The sequence below is a fragment of the Cupressus sempervirens genome, chromosome 6 (genome assembly GCF_028749045.1).
Source record: "Cupressus sempervirens isolate cs-2001-9-10 chromosome 6, ASM2874904v1, whole genome shotgun sequence".
In the NCBI taxonomy this organism is placed as follows: Eukaryota; Viridiplantae; Streptophyta; class Pinopsida; order Cupressales; family Cupressaceae; genus Cupressus; species Cupressus sempervirens.
This window is the reverse complement of record NC_143123.1, coordinates 621,665,623-621,690,389: the sequence shown is the minus strand read 5'-3', so window position 1 is coordinate 621,690,389 and position 24,767 is coordinate 621,665,623.

Here is a 24,767-nt window from a genome sequence, read left to right as displayed (position 1 = left end):
CCCTTTTCGACACATATAAATGATTATAATATGTTCAACATATGTTGTAATGAAACATGTCAAAAGTGTTCATAAGGTTATGTTATGACTCCTTTCTACTAGTATAAATGATTATAATGTCGCTAGGGGTCCTCAAACCCCTAGAGACATATGTTGTAATAAAATGTGTCAAAAGGGGTCATAGGTTTTTTAGTGACCCCTTTCGACCCATATAAATGATTATAATATGTCCCTAGGGGTCTTGGGACCCCTAGATATATATGTGTTCATAAAATGTGTCAAAAGGTGTAATAGGTTATCCTATGACCCCTTTCAACCCATATAAATGATTATAATATGTCTCTAGGGGTCTTGGGACCCCTAGAGATATATGTTGTAATGAAATGTGTCAAAAGGGGTCATAGGTTATCCTATGACCAATTTTAACCCATATAAATGATTATAATATGTCCTTGGGGGTACTAAGACCCTTAGAGACATATGTTGTCATGAGATGTGTCAAAAGGGGTCATAGGTTATCCTATGACCCCTTTCAACCCATATAAATGATTATAATATGTTCCTAGGGTTTTGTTACCCCTGGAGACATATGTTGTCGTGAATGTGTCGAAAGGGGTCATAGGTTATCCTATGACCCCTTTTGAGCCATATAAATGATTATAATATGACCTTAGGGGTCCTGGGACCCCTAGAGACATATGTTGAAATGAAACATGTTGAAAGGGGTCACAAGTTATCCTATGATCCCTTTCAACCCATATAAATGAGTATAATATGTTTCTAGGGTATCGAGACCTCTAAAGACATATGTTGTAATGACATGTGTCGAAAGGGGTCATAGGTTATACAATGACCCCCTTTTAACCATAGAAATGATTTTAATATGTCCCTAGGGGTCCTATGACCCCTACAAACATATGTTGTAATGAAATATGTCTAAAGGGGTCATAGGTTATCCTATGACTACTTTCTACCCATATAAATGATTATAGTATATCCCTAGGGGTCCTACGACTCCTAGAGACATATGTTGTAATGAAATGTGTCAAAAGGGGTCATGGGTTATCCTATGACCCCTTTTGACCCATATAAATGATTATAATCTTTCCCTAGGGGTCCTAGGACCCCTAGAGACATGTGTTGTCATTTAATAGTTCAAAATAGGTCATAGGTTACCTTATGACTCCTTTCAACCCATTTAAATACATTATTTATGTCCCTAGGGGTTCTAGGTCCCCTAAGAACATATATTTCCATATAATTTGTTGAAAGAGGTTATTGGTACTCTATGACCCCTTTCGACTCATTTGAACACATGATATAATTTCCTAGAGATTATAGGACCCCTATCAACATATGTTATCATTTAATAGGTCAAAAGGGGTCATAGAGAACCCTATGATCCCTTTCGGCCCATGTCATGATGTATGTTCCCAAGGGGCTTAGGACCCCTAGGGACATATATGATGTGTTATAATGGGTAAAAAGAGGTCATAGGGCATGTCATGACATATTTGGACTTATTACATGACAAAATATGTTTATATTGTTTATAGGACCCCTAGGGACATACATGTTATGTTTCAATGGGTTGAATTGGGTTAACTGATATCCTATGACCCATTTCAACCCTTTATGTGACAAAATATGTTCTTATGGGTCCTAAGACCTCTAGAGACAAGCATGCTGTGTTGAAATGGGTTGAAAGGGGTCATATGATAACCTATGACCCATTTCAATCAAATACATGACAAATTATGTTCCTAGGGATCCTAGGACCCCTAGGGACATATATGTTGTGTTTCAATGGATAGAAAGGGGTAATAGGGTATCTTATGACCCATAGGGACATACCTCTTATATTCTAATGGGTAGAAAGGGGTCATAGGGTATGACCCCCTTTTTACACATTACATGAGAACAGATGTTGCTAGGGGTCTTAGGGTCCAATGGGTAAAATTTTTACTCATTACATGATAACATGTGCTCTTACGGCCATACATGTTGTGTTCCAATGGATCAAAAGGAGTCATCAGATACCCTATGACCCCTTTCATCCCATTACATGACAACATATGATCTTAGGGGTCATAGGACCCCTAGGAACATATGTTATCATTTATTAGGTCGAAAGGGGTCATAAGATACTTCATAACCACTTTTTACACATTAAAACACAAGATATGTGTCCCTACGAATCCTTTGACCCTTAGGAAGATATGTTGTTGTATAATGGGTCAAAATGGGTCATAGGGTATCCCATGACCCATTTGGACTCATTAGAACACATGTATATCCCTAGGGGGGGCCCTAGGAACACACATTATCGTATAGTTTATTAACTTAGGTTAGTAATATATATAATATATAATATTAATATATATGATGTATAATTATATAATAATATATAATAATTAATAACTATATATAAAATAATTATATGATAAATTATTATTATTATTTAAAATTATATAATAAATTTTAGTAACTATATATAATAATTGGTCCCCCCCAATTATGCTAGAACTATATTATACTAGGACTTGATACAACTTAAAAATTAGTCCCCACTCCCTTTAAATTTGAATTTGGTGCCATAATTTTGGAACATAAATCGTATACCCATTCCTAAATTGGATACTCATTCTCAAATCAGATATCCATTCTCAAATTAGATACCCGTTCTCAAATCGAATACCTTATTAGGAAAGGTATTATATTTTTGGTTTGGTACCAAGATGGGTGGGAAAAAAGTCAAAGTGCATTTTGAAACGCTTTTATGCATTTTAAAACTACATATTTTTCACATCGCAACTTTTTGGCACACCATGATCCTACACATACCCAGGTGTTTTATGATAATTTAAGAGAGAGACAAATTCAAATGACACAACATTGGATATGGTAAGATAATTGTACAGGATAATTCAAGAATGCTAGAATGTTCTATTGGTTGAGTAGGACACATAGGAAAACTAATATCCAACATGTGTAAAAAAATTTTGACAAAAAAGCCAAATGCACATGAGATTGTGGAATGGTGTAACAAATATTTATACATAGGATCAAGTCAAAACTCTAGAATCAGACATTTCTTCTACCTATTTGAAGAGAAGAATATCCTTTAAAGATATGACCATGACATAATTAGTGGGCTGGCTAAATGACATTCATTTTGGAGTTCAGATTGTAACACTTGGCTATATGGACTAGGGAGCTTTCTTATTTTTGTTAGTTTTGTCTTGTAGGTGAATGGGAAGAATGCGAGAATACAAAATGGGTTGAAGATTGAAAAACATAAATCATTAGCACCTACTAACACACATTTTCAAGATGATATAGTAAATGAAGGCAAAAATGTTATTTTTGCATCAGAAGAATATGGTTGTATTTTAGACCTCATACAACCTAGTATGCACAATTTAGTTGAATTTTGTTGTGATCATGCTTCAATTTATATTATTTATTTATGCACATGTCATTAATATAATTTAAGTACATGCCATTAATATATTATTTATTTACTTGTACAGATGTGATTAAAGTGTTTATGTACTTTATCTTATCTTCTAGGACATGTTTATGTTGTTATTACACCTAATGATAATGATAAACAAACTAAGTATTGACTAGCTAAATGTGTGGAACCTAAGAAACAATTGACATGTCATCAAGTAGATAATGATGGTTTTGATTATCTAACTGGGTATGTCATTGTAGCTAGCACTTGGCTATGTACATACCTTACAAGAAGAAATAGTTTACCAGCATTTGAAGACTACCAATCAAAAAAGAAGATTTTACACTATTCTCATTTGGTTGTGGCAGAAAATATCAAATTAGGAAGATACAAAGGGAGACCCACCAATAAGGTATTATGGACAATTTTAATGGATGAGCATGAGACAATCATAGATGCATTGCAAAAGAGAGAGGATGTAGATGGTACAGTAGGATGACTACATTTAAATCAAACACATGTAAGTTTTTTTTCATTGTGTTCTTTTTATATATTTAGTTATATAATTTAAATGTATGTATGCATTGTCAATAGAAAATTAGACAACTTATATATACCTCTTATTCAAGTCTCAACTATAATTTATGCAAATTTAAATGTTTAAGGTGGATCGAACATCAATATCTTGTGCAATTGCACATAGTGAGTACATACATTACACATATTTACATAATACATATAGCTCTTATTACATTCATGCTTTTATTAACACATGTTTTTGTTTTAAAATTTTATTTTGTAAGACCTCATTTGAAGAAATATGTTGAACCAATTTTTTATTTTGAAATTGAAACATATTGTAAATATTTTAAAATAGGATCTCACTTCTATTTATGTTCTTGACATTGTGTTACATATATATGACTTCACTTTTTTTTAATTTAAATATGATTTCAATTGTGTAAAATATAGGACTTCACTTCCATTTGAAAGTTAAAGGTGTGCAGTTGATACTAAACATTCTTTGTTAATTAAAGTAATGACCTTCTATATTTTTCCATTACTTCTACAGTCAAACATGTTTAAATTAATGTTCCTATATTTAATTAAAATTATTGTTCATATAAAATATACTAAAAAATTGTGTCATTAAATGAATAAAATATGTCACAATAAAGAAAATAGTTCATACTTACAACATGATAACATAATAATCTATATTGCATACACTAGCATGATAAGAAGTCATCAAAATATATAACATATAATACATATAATATAGCTAACTACTGTAATATAAAGTGTATCAAAATAAACAATATTTATCATAAAAATACAATCTAAAGGTGCCAAAAGTCCTAATCTATCCAATCTATAGTCTTCTTTACTCAATGTGAAGAGGACTCAGATGGATCATCCTGTGTAACATGATGTGTCTCATCATGCGAGAGATCTTGTGAGGCATTGCCTGTCACATCCTAAAAAGACAACATGTACATGCTTAATTGAAATGGGCTTCAAAACCTAGCTTGAAAATAAATTAAATATTTAATACTTATAAAAGATAATACCACATGAGATAGGTGTCCCTCTATAATAGGAGGAGGTGCATTGTCAAACTTACCAAATGTGGCAGTGGTGAGGTCTTGTAATTTACAATACACAAGTTGTTAAAATTTGATAAAGATCATAAAGAACTATGTATGTATAAATCACAATGCTGACCTCAAAGGATGATGTTTGTACCTCCATTTGGCTTAGTGTTGTAGTCTCAACAACACTTATGGCCACATAGTCCTAAAATCATGGATATATAAACCTTGAGTCAAAATTATATATACATGAATTGCAAAGTATGTAAGTTGAAGAGTACATAATTTACAGTACATTTTTTATTCAATTAAAACATATATATCATACCTGAGTAGTAAACAGTGTCACAAATGTGTCTAGATGATCATCAACATGTCTAAAATGGCCAAAAGATAAAGGAGTCAAAAATAGACTATATTGGGGCCTATATGGATAAGTACAATCCATCTCCTATTCATAAAACCAAAATACATTATGAATCAAAGTTGAAGATAAGTTAATCACAATATGTACATAAAAATAATAAAAATTATTTGTCTTCAAACTTAGTTCATACTATGGGTATTTGATTTTATGCCTTAGTGGTTGATGGATCAAGACCTGTATAAACATCAGACTATGTAACAGATGGAAATCCCTACAAAATAAGATAATTTATGAATATTTGAGCACATGTTATTAAATTTGAGTTCCAATATACATTATGTAGAGTGTAATTAAAAGTGCATACTGGTATGAGGGATGCAAATGTCTGAAGGTCTTAAAAAAAGACTATACTGCCTTCTAGGAGGAACAATATCATGCATCCTCTGTTAATTGAAAATCAACATACATTAGTATGGTTAATTATACAATTATGCATATATGTAGAAAGTAGTAATTATATACTTTATAAATTTTAAAATTAATTTTTTACCTACTGCTCATGATTCTCTCCCTCCCAACAAAGAAGGTTAACAAATAAATCAACATTAATCTCATCACTACCACCACCATGAACAACATATGCCTTATCATCAAAATTAGTGCCCTCAACATCATGGTCATTTTGTACTACATTTTCATCAACCTGGGGGCCTCTGCATATACCTCCACAATGGGTACAAATGTGTCCAAGTGGATGAATATGTGTTGCTTGCATCTACTACTTTACTAAATTTCTTGAAAGGGAACTCAATGAAGTAAGAGAAGATGACACTGCTTGATGATGGAAAGGTGCTAAGACAACTAGTACAAAAATTGGTACAAGAAGATGAGGATGTTTGTGATTCCTCTTACTATCACTGAGCTTTGCCCTAGGCATATCTTGAGGCATCCCTCCACCAACCCCCTAAAATGCTCTAATATCAAAATAATTGGGCTTCGAACCCAATTCAAATTTAGTCTATAGTTTCTTAAGGAAGTACATGGGAACATCATGATTAGCATGTGGTGGATGGTCAAATACCATCCACCTTTGCTCCCAAAAGTGTGTTGATATACGTGGATGCATGCACCATCTAATAGAAATGTGAGGCTTCTTCTCGCTAATCTCAAGATACATCTTAGGGTTTACAAAATATCTTTTAAAATTCCTATTATTTAATTTGAGTTGATGGAGCTCTCTATAAGATAGGCCATTAGAATAGAAGGCACGTATATTTTGCCTCCTTAGTCTAAAGCTATCAATGTCACTATCCAAATGCTCAATAGAGTGTACAAAACCTTGCATACTATCTACAAGGCAAAGTAGGTGTGGGGGGCTAGTCTTTGCACCTAATGGTCTAAATATCTCATATGAGCTTGCGAAGGTTGTGCCTCATGCTCTCCCTCAGATCCTTTATGGTAGGTGGTGGAGGTGGAGGTGGAGATGGAGGGGGCAGGGGCAGGGATGGGGCAGGGGGAGGGGGAGGGGCTAGGTCCATCAAATATAATCTACATATATGTAAACAACATAAAAATTCACAAAATTACTATTTAATAAAATAAATCTAAAATATAAATTATATAAATGTACATCTTTTAAACCATATCAATTTACATCTAGTACATCTTTAACTACTTGAATATAACGAAGGGAGGAGAGAATATATTTTGATTAAAGAAACATTATGGACATCATAAACATACAAAATTATACAAAGTATAGTAAACAATACCTAATTTAACAAATTATATGAAATTAAATATCATCTTAAATAATATTGAAAATGAAGACTAAATAAAAGTGACTACTAAATGTCCTTTCTTAAAATCTCATTTAATCCAAAAAATAATAATCTAACAACAAAATCTAATAATTAATTTAATTTAATCTTAATCTACACCAAATAGAACCATAACACTAACACTAAGATAAAGTTAAACACTTAGGTAAACTTTAATCTTAAGGCTAATTGAATGTTATACCAAATTTAAGCCTAATCATAAAATAATACTCTAATTTTTTTTTAATAAATCAACTTAAATGTGAATTCTAAAAATAAATGAATGATAAAATAAATTGAATCATTACTACAAACCAAACTAAACTCTAAGACAATATGAATGGTAACTTAAAAAACAAAAATTCCAAAATGATAGATAATAATGAAGAGGTGAAAGTGGTTAGAAAGGGAGAAGAAGTGTGTGTGTGTGTGTGTGTGTGTGTGTGTGTGTGTGTGTGTGTGTGAGAGAGAGAGAGAGAGAGAGAGAGAGAGAGAGAGAGAGAGAGGTTCATGAATCAATATTTTACAATTTCAATTGTATCAATTGATTTATCTTTTTATTAATATATTGCATTTTAAATTTTAATTAATTTGTATTTATGATAAAGGTTTTAAATTTTGATTTTTATTTAGTAGATATTTATATCAAAATTAAATTTTAAGTAATTATATATCTAAAATTATATTTATTGCAATATCACTTTTTTTCAAATATAAATATCAAATTTATATATAATTTTACGTTTGATTTGGAAGGGAAACATAACTTATAATTGAAAATCACAAATAGAATTTAAGATCTTGTCTAGGTTTATGTCATAATTAGGGCTAAGGTTGTGTTAAGGATTTAGTTATGATTGTTTAGGATTAGAGTTGGGCTTAGAATTAAAGTTACATTCATGAATCTAGTTGTTTAGAGTTAGAATTTTACATTTATGAATCACTATTTTACAGTTGGGTTTAGGAGTATAGTTGCATTCATGAATCAATATTTTACAATTTCATTTGTATTGATTTTATTTTACATTAATTAATATTTATATCAGATATATTGAATTGTAAATTTTAATTAATTTGTATTAATGATAAAGGTTTTAATTTTTTTAAATTTATTTAGTAGATATTTATATCAAAAATAGAATTAAATTTAAATTTTATTTTATTTATATATTTTAAATTATATTTATTGCAGTATAACTTTTTTCCAACTATAAATATCAAATTTATATTTAATTTTAGATTTGATTTGGAAGGGAAACATGATTTAATAAAATTCACAAATAGAATTTAAGATCTAGTCTATGTTTATGTCATAATTGTGGCTAAGGTTGTGTTAAGGATTTGGTTATGATTGTTTAGGATTAAGGTCTCGGTTAATGTTAGGATTAGAGTTCGGCTTAGGATTACGGTTACATTCATATATACTTGTATATAGCTCTAGATCATTTGATATACAAGTAAATTACTTAAATTATCTATTATTTGATATATTGAATTTATAATTTATTTTAATACATAATGACTGATTATTTATTATTTAAAAATTAAAATAAATTCTAACTTGATTTTTTCATATATTGAACTATCAATTCATACATGTGAACATATGTGAATTATTGAGAGACTGCTACACTTACGAAATAAAATTAATACATCTACATAAAATATTAAACTTACATTCAATCCAAACATGCATACATCACCTTAAACTACAAGATTAGGGTTACATGGTTAAGTTTTAGAAATAATATTTTAGGGTATGAGTTCATTAAACTTGGTTAGGTTTAGTGTTAGGCTATGAGTATGGGTACCTAACATCATGGTTTACATTTAGATTTATAATTTAGTGTCTATATGATAGGGTTAGGAATATTAACATGTATTTAATATATACAATAAACTAGTTTACAATTAATTACTATTTAGTTGAAATTAATCTAAAACTTCATTGTAATTACATGTTTAAATAATCTAAACATCTATCTAATCAGTCATCGCTTTAACTTTCATTAAATTCATTGAAACATCTAAAATAATAATTTTTAAATGAACATCTATAAAACTAAAATTTAAATGAGCAGATACAAAACTATTTAAATGAGAAAATACAATAATCTAAATATAAAACTATTAACAATGGAAATGTATAATTTTACATATTCAAAACTATTAAAGGTGCAAAAATAAGAAATTATTTGACTGAATGATAAAGTGAAAAATGAGACAATGCAAAAACAATAGAAAAAAAAGTTAAATATCTGGTAGAGTGAAAAACAATAGTTGGGGGTCAGCAGAAATGCAAAAACAAGCTCCCATTCCAATCTAAAATTGGGCTCTTGTTCATAATGAGGGTGAAAATGAATAAAAATGCACAAAAAAATGGGTTATATGCTTATTTCAAAATCAAATACCTAATTTTAAAATCACTATTCAGGCACCTGATCTGTATTCAAAAATAGGGTGCCCAAATTTTGAAGATAGATCAGGTACCCGAATCATAACGGGTACTCGATTCTAGCAAATTAGATACCCATTTTTGAAGAGGTGCAATCCCATGGAATTGACTTCCATGGACTTGCGACCCAACTTTGTGCATTCACCTAAATTCTTAACAAAACATTATCATTTCTATTCACTAACAATCTTTCACACATGCAAAGGTAAATTTATGGAGTTCAAGTTATCACAATCATTTTTCTCTTCATCAATGGACATTTAGTTTAATTGAAATTTTCCTAGCCCTAATTGATAATGTTGTTAATGTATGTGAGAGCTTTATATCAACTGTTAGATGTTGTCATTAATGTCAATCCTTAATCGATGAGATATTATGATAATTCCATAGAGTGCCATGTCATTTTATTATCAAAGAGGATATGAAAAAGCTATAATGATGATGTAAGTGTTGATAAGTGTATGGTATTCAATGGGCACTTCAATAATTTAGACTCTATTGGTATAATGTTAGCTTGATATGATTTGATTAATTGTTGAGATCGTGTATAAGCAAGATAGTTTGGTTGGTGAATGAAGAATCTTTGTGTTAATCGAGATACTATAGTTGTCACCGAGCACTTTACATTGAAGTAAAGAATGTGCGATAATAACCAAGAAAGATTAGTCTTAACTAGGCATAGTATTGACCAAGTGGATGCAATGTTAACTGAGTAACGAAATGGAACAACAGTTGGAAACAAATTAATTTGAGGCTAATATTTGATCAAAATAAAGTTTGTTCAAAAAGTTTCGAAGATAAGGATCGAGTTAGTTATTAGATCAACGAATGGAGAAATTCAAAGAAGATCTAGTGAAGGAGATTTGATGATATGAATTGAAGCACAAAGTTCAAGGTGAAGTCATGTTACCTGAGTGTCTAGATTCAATAAACTTGAGTAGGGATAAGATCAAACAATTGTGATTAAGCTAAGAGAACATGGAAGAATTTTGTGAAGTAGTAAAAGTCTTCTATTTAAGGAATGAACACATTGTTATTTATTGATGATCAAGTTAAAGAAGGAAGATGATAGTTAGATGATAACCAAGCAAAACTACATTGTCAATATCAAGGAAGAAAAGTGCTAAGTTGACATGTTTGTGGGTGGATCATCCAAAAGTGACCTAAAAGAAAAAAAGAGGATGAATAGAGGAAAGGAATAGAGCGAAACAAAGATCTAAAAAAGTAAGGATGTGTTAAAATAAACATATCATTTCACTTATACTCTCTAATTGTTATACTGAAAAATCTCTTAACCAAGTGGATCTAATAGTCTTATTTGTAAATCCAATGCATGGTTACCTTCTTTTGGATATAGTGCAAGTCCTTTAGAGTTGGGTACTCTATATAATTTATAGAGTCATAAGATCGAGATGATCTTTGGTTAAAATTGTTTAACAATCTCACATTAATAATGTGTTTGTAACCTTTGATAAGGTTGGTGCCTAATAGAGCTTACTTTGGAAGAGTGAAATTTTTGGGTTCTCGATTCACTAGTGATTTTTTCCTTAACAGGGTTTCCATAGTTAATTTTTTGTCAAAATTGTGTGGATGCTTATCATGTTGCATGCTATTTTCATGTTGACTCTTTATTACTGCAAGTCAGTATACAATGAAAGTTTACTCTGATACATGGTATATGAAGTTAACCATTTGTTACTATGTCATGATCGAGATAGATAAGTGAGAGTTTAGTTTTTTGAAAAGTGATTAAAAGTCTATAAAATAATTGGTTATAACTGATTCACCCCACTTCTTAGTTATGAAATAAAAGTCCTATTGTAGGCACTTACATGATAATGTGCTTAAATCTTCTTCAAAAAATAAAAAGAAACTTTAAAAAAAAATAGTATCTTTAGATTTATTGATCATTCAATAAATTAAATTATTAAAAAAAATAAAATTAATAAGTAAATTAAATACACAATTTTTTACCTTTTCAATACAACCAGAACTTCATAAGATGTTTTGTTTATAGTATGCTCACAAGAATCTATTTGAATGACATAAGCAATTATATCTATTTTACTATTTTTGAAAATAATTTAAAAAATAATTTATGACTCAATGAAATGAATTTTATATATTAATTGAAATTCAAATAAAAAACTTACAATCCAATTATAAAATTCAAATATTATAAAATATAAATATTATTGTAAACATTTAAAATTCTATTATGATAAATTATATTTAATTAAATTTTAAAAAATTAGTGAATACAAGATAATTTTATAATTGCATATAAAGATATGCTATGATGTAACATATGTTTGAAAATAATTTTTTTATAGACAAAATGGGTATGTGCAGGATCATGGTGTGCCAAAAAGTGGTGATCTAAAAAATATGTAATTTTGAAATGCTTCAAAGCATTTCAAAATCTATTCAAACTTTTTTCCAACCCATCCTGATACTATAAGAAAAAAATGAATACCTTTATAATTCCTACTATATCTTTCAATACCAACCCCATATGGTCAACTTTAAAAATGTCTTGAAAATGTGATTTTAGCCTATTCTTATGTGTTTTTTACTTCAAACATGTAGTTAACGACTTTTTTTCACCAAAATTTGATAATATGAAAAGGGTTTCTTAAGAATGTCCTTATCTTTCCATAAATGTAAGGTTTGTCAAATTATGAGTTCAATAAGTAATTATTACATATTTTCTAATTGAGTTATGTATAAAGTGCTGACTCACACACTACTTGAAAAATAACTATAACTGTCAAGTGGTACAACATTTTTGAAATGTAAAAGATGCATCATATTCTATGTTTCTTCTATTATAAGGGAATAAAAGAAAAATTAAATTTTGTATATTTTTCAATTAGTTAAGGTGGTTAGACATGAGAGTTTTTTATTAAGAAAATACTAAAGTAGAAAATTACAATTTTTTTTATTTTTTTAGGATAAAAACACTCAACAATATGTGTCACATCAAAGCATGAGTCTACTTCTTATATCTAGAATATTATCATTTGATTTTGACTAAGGTGGTCAGAGATACATCTACTTCTTATTTTTTGTCCTAAAATTGTTGTCTATTGCATTAAAATTCAAAATTTTGACCAATCAATTTTTATTATTTTCAAATAAGGCCTAGTAGTTTAGAAACTAAATTGAATTTCCTAGATATTCTTTGTTAAGATAATGGGTGTTGCACACATTGCACAATATTGTTATATTATATTATTTTATTTTATTATGTAATGTTATATCAAGGAGCACCTAGATGGATGTGTAACATGGAAAGATTCCCATGGGATATACTTGATGAGTTGTATTGTAACATTATGATAATATTTCATGTAATTATTTAATATTGGGGAAAATAAATAAATTTTAAATATTAAATGTTGGGCCAATGGGTTAGGTAACACATGGTTTAGGCAAATGGTTTATGTAATACCAGTTGGTGGTTTTGTGGGACTTGCTACTATATAAGCAACCACAAGGGTAGTTGTTGTGTGAGAAGACAAAAGAAAAAAAGAGAAAGAGTCAAGTGGGACAAGGCTTGATAGGTTAGCCAACTAAGAATTTGTAAAAGTTGGAAGCATGGCATGGGATATGTAGATTCATGGTTGTTCACATGGATTGCTTAGTTGTGACTATGGCTTTGAAGACTTCCATGGATGTATTGCAATGGTATATTTTGCTAAATAATACATGGTGATGGATGCTTTTAGAGGCTAGGTTTCTCCCTCAATGAGGGTTTCCTAGGGTATATCTTGTGTCACAATTTTGTGGGTATGTTGTCTATTCTCTTGCACGTAGACTACAATTGCATGTTTATTTCAGATCTATTATGGGTTATGTGGAAACATTTATATTTTTTGTTGCAAGTTTCCTTACAAGTGGTATCAAAGCTATGTCTTTATTATTGTAACCCTAGATTGAATCCATGAAAATGCATGAGAGGATAAAAGAGGGGGTAAGATATATGAGTTATTTATTGCAGATCTAAGAGTTTTGGGTTTGTTGTTATGATGGGATATTGGTAGATTTTTGGGCATGTGAAATTGTTGGACAAATTTAAATGAGGGTTTTAGGGGGAGATTTCAAAAATGACCTCCTTAGTAAAAACAAACCTCACGATTGGATCTAGTTCGATGTTTCCATCAATTTTGATATATAATATGCCCTAGTTTGGCCATGTGAAGAGGAAATGAAAGAGTTTTTTAGTTTCAACCCATGATGGTAGTCAAATGTAGTCCCATCATAATTTTTGTCACAAAAATAAAAAGATAAAAAAAAAATTGTAGTGAAAATGGTAAAAATATTGTCTTAGTAAAACAACCATAACTTTCTCTCAGGTTATTGGATTTTAGACTTGTCATAGCCATTGGAAAGTTAGTTCAGAGAACTACAACTTGGTGTAGGTTTGGTTTTGTGATTTTGATTTTTTTTTTAGGTTTTAATGGCCCAAAATTTGGATGTTATTTATTCTGAGTATAGATTAGGACATAACTTGGTTATACAGAGTCAACTTTTGGACTTTGAGCTCTTGGAGAGCTCTACACATTGGTTCAAATTTCATGCAAATTTTGCATAGCTAATTTGGTGATATATTAATTTGAATATTTTATGATATATATTGACTATGGTAACATTGTGACTTAATGATATTGTATAGTTAGCTTATATTTCAGATTGGTCTCATGATGATATAGTTATTAGTGTTTGATTTAGATATATGATGACTTGTTGGGTCTACAAGTTGTGCAATGTTATAAGCAATCTATACTTATAGGTTGCATTTATGGCTTGGTTATGTGTTATCTTTTCCCATTGATCTTTCATTAAAGGTGTATATTTAGATTCATAGTTTGTATTTGGGTTGTCTATGCCCTAAGTCACATGATTTACTATTTTTTCTTCATGTAGAAGGGATGAGATGTTGTTACTAGGTAAAATCATGGTGGAGGATTATGGTTGACTATTTTATGCTGACAAGTTAGACATATTGAGAGTCAGATGCCTAGTTCATGGATGTGATCATGGTATCATACATTTTGGCATGACATCATTGGATATATAGGTACATCCTTGATGTTCATTAGTTTGGATTCCTTATTTGGTTATGGTGCTATATCTTCTTGGTTGAGGATCATGGTTATTTGGTTTCTTTTGAGGAGCTCATGATGTGCACTTTGATGGTTTGATGCCTTGGTTCATTCTCATGGTTAGAGGATAGTTGTTTCACCGTGATGCCATGGATAGCTTGGATACACAATTTAGTGAGAGCTTGTGATAGTGATGAAGTGATAGTGTAGGATTAGTTCTTGGTTTGATTTGTATCTTCTTGGTTTGGAGATCTTGGTTTCATTTGGTATTAAAAATTTGGTTATGTGCATAGACCTAGAGGATCTTCATATAGGAGATGTATTTTAAGATGCCATAGGTGACTTTGTACCATGGTTGAGTGAGAGATTTTTTGGCATTGATATATTTATTGATTTTTTGAGATGTTGGAGGATTGTCTTAGATCTTAATGCTACAGAATCATCTTTAACATTTTTATGGTGCACTTGGTTATCTTCATGGTGTGTAAAGATGGTTGGATCTTAAGGACTCATGGGGTTCTTGGTTATCTTCATGGTGTGTAGAGATGGTTGCATCTTGAGGACTAATGGGGTTCTTGGTAAAGGTGTGGTTTATGCTTTCATTTGACATGTTATCCTTGGTGTGAGGATGGTTTCATTATTATGGCATGATATACTCTTGATACATGTTTAGAGTTTTTACATGTGATAGTATATCATATGGAGTATGTTATCTCTTTGGTTGAGATGGTTTAGATCATGTTGTCATGTTTATGTTCCTTAGGCCATGGTGGGAACTTTGACATTGATCTTGGTTTAGTTTCTTGGTATTGAGTACGTTGATCATAAGCTAGATACTTTATGATATTGCTATGTTGCATTTGGAGTTTGCATGGATTGATTGGTTATAGGTGCTCATGGATACTTAGAGATGGTGGTGGTGATAAATTCTCTTGGATTAGAGAAGTATTTGTTGGAACGATTGATGGTTTTAGTAAGAAGTCTGAGGGGCATTCACTTGATATGGACTTTAGAGGAGATTTTTCTTAGATGAGTCTTGGTTGGATATTTGGATATTTTGATGAGAATTCTCATTCCCCACTCTTGGTCTACTCAGAGGTTTACTACTTGAGAGGTATAGTGCATTTTTTCTCTCAAGTGTATTATGATTATTCCTATTTTTCATGGATATGGATCTTGAGCTATCGTACATGAGTTAGTTCTAGAGGGTTCATTTGAGAGATGGTTTAGCATTGGTTATTTCCATTTGCATATGTTGTTATGCTGGTTGAGTTTAGGATATGGTTTTATATTGGGGATATTCCTTGAGTTAGGAATAGTTTATGAGTTTTATCTTCTTGTGAGAGGCTTACATCCATGGTTAGTTATATAGTATGGTTTGGGTGTTTTTGAGGCTTCTTGGTTGGGGTTTTATGGAGGAGATCATACTTGCACAATTTACATCTATAGGTGTGTGTAGAAGGACATGATATAGGTTATGATTTGCATAGTTTCTCTTTGGTCTTGGTTATCTTTTTGGATGTTCAATTTTTCTTACGTTGGATTTGAGATTGGTTGGAGATTGTGATCACTAGTTTGTGCTCATGTATATCATGTGAGAGATGACATGGTTATTTATTTATATCTTTCCTCTATTGATTGTGGAGAGCATGAGAGACTATTGGAGATTTTTATGAGAGTTGTTATTGTAGGTTATTCATTTAATGTATTGTGGATGTCCTTGAGACTACATGGACTCACTTCTTTGAGATGTTATAAGTGGATTGATTATAAATTTGACATTATCTTTTGCAGTGGTAGCTTCTTGGTATATATGAGGCAGGTATTGTTCTTGAGGCTTGTGATTGTAGGTTACATATTGGATATGTTAATGATGTGAGATTCACTTGGTATACCTTTGGAGGCATGTATAGTTGGATGGGTTTGGCACTTGTTGTGGGTGTTATTTCAGCTATGGATATTTTGACAATTACAAATACATGTGATTACCTTTGGATTAGGCTTTTTTTTCTTGGTATTTCAGTTTGTATAGGATTTCATGATCTTCTAATGTGGCAGGTTGGGTGGCTTTCTCTTTCAATGAATTTTATGTATGTCTAGTGGTAGTGGCATAATAGTAGGTGAGATCATACATATTTGAGATGCTGCATACTTTTATTTTTTTGCAAATACTAGGATAGAGCACTTCGTGTACTTAGATCCATGATGATGGATGTGCTAGAAGGGATTATTCCCTTGTTCATTTATGTGGCTATAGATTGACCCTATGCAATGAATATAAAAATGGGAGATTGTTGAGATAATGCGTGTTGCACACACTACATAATATTGTTATATTATATTATATTATTTTATTATGTAATGTTAAATTGAGGAGAACCTAGATGGATGTGTAACATGGAAATATTCCCATGGGATATACTTGATGAGTTGTATTGTAACATTTTGATAATATTTCATGTAATTATTTAATATTGGGGAAAATAATTAAATTTTTAATATTAAATGTGGGTTCAATGAGTTAGGTAGAAAATGGTTTTAGCACATGGTTTATGTAATACTAGTTGGTAGTTTTGTGGGACTTGCTACTATATAAGCAACTACAAGGGCAGTTGTTGTGTGAAAAGAGAGAAGGCAAAAAGGGAAGGATTCGAGTGGGACAAGGCTCGATAGGTTAGCCAAGGGATCATTTTTGAAGGTTAGAAGAATGGCATGGGATGTGTGAATTCATGTTTGTTCACATGGATTGCTTAGTCGTGGCTATGGCTTGAAGGCTTCCATGGTTGTATTGCAATGGTATTTTTTCTAAATAATGCATAGTGATGGATGCTTTTAGAGGCTAGGTTTTTCCCTCAATGAGGGTTTCCTAGGGTATATCTTGCATCACAATTTTGTAGGTATGTTGTCTATTCTCTTGCATGTGGATTACGATTTCATGCTTATTTTAGATCTATTATGGGTTATGTGGAAAAAGTTATATTTTTTGTTGCAAGTTTTCTTACATTCTTTTCTCTCAAATTTTTGATGTAAGGTTTATAAAAAGTAGAAAATTGTAGATAGTAGTTTTCCACAATCCATTAGAATTCTTAGCTATGTTTTCTGGGTAGATTGTGTTACAATTTTTTCATCAATGTTTTGGATCACACTCTGTGATCCATCATCAGGATGAGAGAGCTGAAGGAAAAAAGTGGAAACATTGCAGACCCAATAAGGATAAAAAGGTGGGGAAAGGAAGGGGGGTAGGTGCACCACAATCAAGAAAAGTTTGAGGTTCAACAATAAGGTAAAAGAGGGAAGGGGAACCCAAAGAGAATAGGTAAAAATATATCCAACCACAATAGAGAAAACAACAACAAGAAATAATGACAGATCTACTAAAAAAAAAAATTAAAAAAAAACCAATTGAAAGATAAAAATATAACAAATGAGGGTAACCCGAAAGGTGAATAGGAAGGCTAGAAACAAAATAATAACACAACAATAGATGAATATATACAAATATGCATGATATTTATTATTACATAAAATTGGACATCAAGTTGACATAACCATGATTTGCTGATTTTTTATTGTCATGTAAGAGCATAGTTTAGTTGACCATGACTTTGCACATACCCAAATGAAAGGGTAACTAAAAAGATTGATGCATCACAAACCTATTAATGTAATAGTGATATTATAAACTTAAAATATTAAAAATCATTAGTCATTATACAATGATAATCTATGTATTGAACAAATGATTGATTTATTTCAAACATTTTAAAGTTTGAAAGGTGAATAAAATTAATATTTGATATATGATGAGAATGTTGATCACCTCATCCTTCATTTCTCATTTCATAATGATTGTTGGTGGTCAGTTTAGAGTAGAGTGCAAGTATTTTTTCCTCTCCTAAATACGTTATGGACCCTATTTGAATCATGACCGCTACTATATAGATTATCCCTTTTCACCTCACTATAGGATGTCATTCCCTCTTGTGTTAATTAGGGATTATAGTGGATGAGGAATAATAGAGTCGCCATACATAATTTTTCATGTTTCCAAACCCTCATTGAAAGCTTACAATAGAATATTGTTAAAATTGTCAACATTAATCTCATTAATGTGAATCATCCTTTCAATTGGTTCACTAATTGGGATTATGGTATGAAGAAATTTTGTCCATCACTTAAAATTACATCCCCAAGGGTTATGACTGAGAGTCTAATATCATGTGTAGAAAGGATTTGAAATGGTACCCTCTTATTTCTTCATATGATAAATTGAACTTTGATGACTCCTCCCATGATAATGTGAGTAAAGCTAGAGCTAGATTTTCTATCCATAATAAAATGGGGATTTGATTTTAAGTTTTTCTATTAAAATTAATTATAGTATAAATAACTAGGTGGAGGAACATTCTCTTCTTTTCATTTTGAGCACAACATCAAATTTGAGCATTTTCAACTTGCATATTGAAGGGGATTTGACCTTAGTCATTCATGCTACTAAATTAGGGATATCAATTAATCTGAAGATTTGATAAATTATGTTGTTGGAACTCTTTTAGAATAACTAAGAGGGGGAGTAAATTAGTTATTCAAGGTCTAGATGTCCAATTAAAACTTTTCTCACAATTTAGTGAACCCATAAAATATTCATACCCATGCATGTTACTGTCAAATCGATTTGCAAAAATATAAAGCATGAAACACAACACATTCATCAACACATTTGACACAGTGATTTAATGTGGAAACCCAATTTGGGAAAAACCACTAGTAACATGCTACTCCTTTTTCACTCTTCTAAAGTGATGCCCTATGAAAGGCCAACCCTGTTAAAGGTTACAATACACACTGTTAAATGTGGGCCTTGTTAGAGAAATTTAACTCATTCACTTGGAATGTCATCCTATCAAAGGATTTTACAATGACTATTAAGCCAACCTTACTCCAAAGGATTTACCCTAGACTGATACAATTGTGAGAGAGCAACAATAGAGCTTTGATCCAATACAACTTAAAACTTCGCCTGTAGATTATAGATCTCTATTGAATCCTCAATTCTACTTGGCTTTAATTCTTTGCAGCTCTAAAATCTTGTTCACCCTTCAAGCATGTATCTCCTTAAGCCTTCTTGCTTAGCATGCCATTGCAGATAGTTCTCTTGGGTCACTTGTTGAAGTAAAACACCTTTTTGCTTCTCCTTCTTAGGTTCTCACACCAAACACTCTAACTCTTTTTCTTCATGACTAGACATTCCTATATATAGGAAATTATAACATTTTCTTGCTTATTATCCATCATCTAAATTAGAGTTTTGTATGGATTAGGTAGGATACAATGTATCTACCCCATATTTTGTCTTCTCTAGAAACTTCTCTTAGAATCCATTTGAAATCACCTCCAAAATGGTTTACATAAGATTTTGTACCACCAGCTCATCAATCTTATCTTCCACTTAGACTTTATTTTCACTTAGCTCCAACTAAATTTCTACTTGGCTTGTACTAACTTTTCTTAGCACCTACTATCCACTCAATCAAGCTTGGTAGATAAACTTTATTTAACTTGTTCTTCTAAACTTTCTAAGTGTATCTAGCCATTTTTTAACCTTAAGTATATCATCAATACATAATGTCATCACTATCTTAATTGATCCTTGTACTTCATTACAATATCATAACTCAAACATTCCTATAGGTGATTTTGTTACATCTTGTTGATCAAATCCTCCTCATCAACCAACTAAGTGATAGTACTTGAAACATATAAGAAATTATCTTACCAAAAAATGGTAGGTTTGACATGAGTGAGAAAACAATGATTGAAACACAAAACAATCTCCCTTATAATAATCTTTCTAATCAATGATCTTTTTTATTAGATTTTAACAATCTCCCTCTTTAGCATTGATGGCAAACCAAACTGATCAACAAAGTTAATCAAATGATGAACATCTTGTTCGATCAAATTAATTAGGTTAAAATAGTAAGACAATACCGAAAAGAAGATTTGTATTGAAATTTCTCCCTCTATCAACAACTTCCATTTTCTAATTAGGTTACAAAATATAACTCCCTCTTATGCCTCTCTTTCATACTGTATTGATTAGCAAAATATCTTCCTTTGATAATGATCCTTCTAACTCTTTGATCAATACCTCACTCTTTGTTCTGATCCTTTATCTAATTGCTTTCTCCCTCTCTGATCTTTTGATCAGTTCCTACTGATTCTCCCTCTTTTTTTCTTGATCTTTTGATGATGTACTTTCTCCATTGTTCCTCTTGCACTTGATTAGTTTAATGTACTTTCTCCCTCTTTGAAAATAATGCCAAAGACATATACCAAACACTTGACATCTTTAATAAATGAAAATATAGGCTTTTGTAGGTTTAATTTCTCCTTCTGTCACCTTACTTGTGATTGATTTGTAGTTCTAGTTCTATGATTACTTTAGGCAACTCCTAAAGTAAGATCCACTACATCAATTTGTATTAAATGAACATCAACTTGTTTGATGTAGGGCACTCCCTCTATGTCTTACATAGCCTTTTATAATGGTATCACCCCTAGTTTACCTCTTAAATACTCATAAGTATCCTTAGGTAATGATTTTGTGAAGATATCAACAATTTTATCCTTTGTGTTAACATATTCCATCTTCACCTCTTTATCTTGAACTAATTCTCTTACATAGTGATGCTTGATTGCAATGTGCTTTGTCTTTGTGAGCATCACTAGATTCTTTGATATATTGATAGCACCTATATTATCACAATAAAGTATCATTGGTTCCTTGATTTCTTCCTTCATTCCTTTGAGTATTTGTTTGATCCATACAATGTTTGTGCAGTTGATAGTAGCAACAACATATTCTACTTCAATAGTAGATTGGGAAGTACAATTCTACTTCTTGTTAGTCCATGTAACTAGTCTTTTTCCTAAGAAGAATGCTCCTCCACTGGTGCTCTTTCTATCATCAATGTTTTTAGCCCAATCAGCATTAATGTAGGCTCTCGATTCAAAATTTTCATTCTTTTTATAGTATAAACCAAATTATTTTGTTCCTTTTAAGTATCTCATTATTCTCTTCATAGCCATCAAGTGATTCTCTCTAGGATTTTTGAGGAATCTTGCAACTATTCCCATAGCTAATGCAATATCAGGTCTGCTATGTACTACATATTGTAATTTTCCAATCATGGATTTATACAATGTTTGATTTATGTTAGCTAAATTATCATTCTTTGATAGCTTGATTCCTATCACGATAGGTGTACTTACTAGTTTGGAATCCTCTAATCCAAATGTCTTCAATATCTCTTTGACATATTTTGAATGACTGATAAATATACCATACTTCATTTGGTATACTTGTAATCCCACAAAGAATTTGATCTCTCCAAACTTAAAAATTTCAAATTCTTGCTTCATTTGATTTGTAAAATCCTTACACAAAGTATCTTGTCCTCCAAATATGATATCATCAACAAATATTTTAGATAACAGTATACCTTTTCCTTCTTCTATCTTCGTGTGTAGATTGTTATTATAATCTATCCTTTCAAATCCAATCTTCACAAGATAAGTATGAGGTGTCTCATACCATGCTCTTGGTGCTTGCTTCAATGCATATAGGGCTTTGTGCAATCTACATACCATGTTCTTATTATCCTCATCAACAAATCCTTCTGGCTACTTTATGTAGATTTCCTCTTCTAGTATGCCATTCAGAAATGTAGATTTAACATCCACCTGGTAAACTTTTAAAACTTTGTATGTACCATAAGAAAGTAGAATTCTCACTCCTTCCATTCTTGTAACATGGGTAAATGTCTCACCATAGTCAATTCCTTCTTCTTGTGCATATCCTTTGCAAACTAATCTTGCTTTATTTATTGTCACTTCACCATTCTCATCTAGCTTGTTTCTAAATAACCATTTGGTGCCAATCACATTCTTGTCTTTTGGCCTAAGAACTAGACTCCATGTTTTGTTCTTCTCTATCTGCTAAATTTCTTCTTCCATATCCTTGTACTAGTCATCATCTTCTAATGTAGCTTTTACTATATTAGGTTCCTTCATGCTTAACAAACATGATTCACTATTCAATCTATTTTGTGTCACTGGACTTGCATATTTGTTTTCAATTATTTGATCTACAAGATGATATCTTTTGACATATTTGGCCAATCTTAGCTCAGTTCTTGTAACTTTATTTTGTCTCTCAGCTTTAGTGTCATTGAGTACATCTCTATCAGGTATTTCAACATCTCTTTCATGTATACTAATCTCAAAATCAGAATGTGTATTTTCTTCATTCTACTACTTGGAATTTGAATGTAGCGTGGTTCCTGAATGCAACTCGACATTCATAGGTTGTGACTTGACAAACACTCAAACTTGTTGTTGGTTTGCAATTTGATTTGTAGCATCTTCTTCAGCAAGTATTCCTTCATAGAAGTATACAAATGATTTATATTCTTTTGGTTTTTTCATAAATTCAACCTCATGTACTTTTGTAAACTCATCAAAATTCACATTTGTACTTTTCACAATTTTTTTAGCGTTAGTGTTAGTATTTAAACACTTGTAAGCTTTACTTCTTATGGAGTAACCAAGGAATATTCCTTCTTCACTTTTTGCATCAAGCTTTCCATTCCTAAAATCTTTAAGAATAAAGCATTTTCTTCCAAATACCTTAAAGTATTTCACATTAGGTGGATATCCATACCATAGTTCAAAAAGTGTTGAATGAGTACCTTTCTTGACTTACACATGGTTCAAGATATATATAACAATACTTACAGCTTCTCTCCAGTATTTGAGAGAAACATTTTTCTCCATCATAAGTGTTTTGGCACAATTCCATTTTCTAGGAAGGTCATAGGTGTAGACGTCTATCTTTTGATTCCTCTGTCATTATATAAAATTTCAAATTCATTTGAAGTGAATTCTCCTCCTCTGTCTGATCTCAAGCATTTTAGACTTTTACCTATTTCTTTTACAACTCTTGCCAAGTACCACTTAAACATTTGAAAAGCATCAAATTTTTTCTTTAGAAACATGACTGTCATCATCCTAGATTAATCATCAACAAATAACATTATGTACTTATCTTCTCTATAGCTTTGCACTTCAAGAGGTCTACACAAGTTAGTATGAACAATCTCTAGTGTTTCTTTAGAGGTATAAACTTAAATCTTAAAGCTTGACATTTTCATTTTGCTTAGCTAACATTGTTTGCATGCTATATTATTAGGTTTCTTCAATTTAGGCAAACCTCTATCTCTTCAATTTAGCCATACATCATCATATTTTGTAATAAAACAGGTAGCATCCTCTATATCTAGATAGAACAAATTACTTCTAGTTTGATCATCTTTACCAATCAGCTTCCCATTAGTGTCATATATCTTGGTAGTTTTATTTTCAAACTCAACTTTGCATCCCAAATTATTCAATTGTGACACACTTAACAAGTTATAATTCAATCCTTCAACATAGTAAGCATTGTCACATGAAATCTTGTCTGTGAGATTGATAGACCCTTTTTCTGTTATCAAACATGGTGCATCATTACCAAACCTTACACTATTTCCATCATAACAAGTTAAGATAACAAACTTAATTTTTTTGCAGTCATATGATGCAAGCATCCACTGTCAATGTTCCATTTATCATTCTTGTTCACACTAGTCACAAGTGTAGTTGCCTCATCCTTATCAGATTGGTCCTTCATTGCAACATATGCCACTTCATCATCATGTTCATCAGTGTCATGTTCATCAGCAATGTAGCATGACTTCTTGCCTTGTCTCTATAGTCTCTGCCATCATCTTATCATTTGTTTTGGTGCTTGTTTCCTTCTCTATAGTTCTTCTTGCAGCAATATGAAAAATTTCATTGCAATTGAAACAAATGATGGGTAACTTACCTTTGAAATTACCTTTTCCTCTATGAAATCTTCTTGC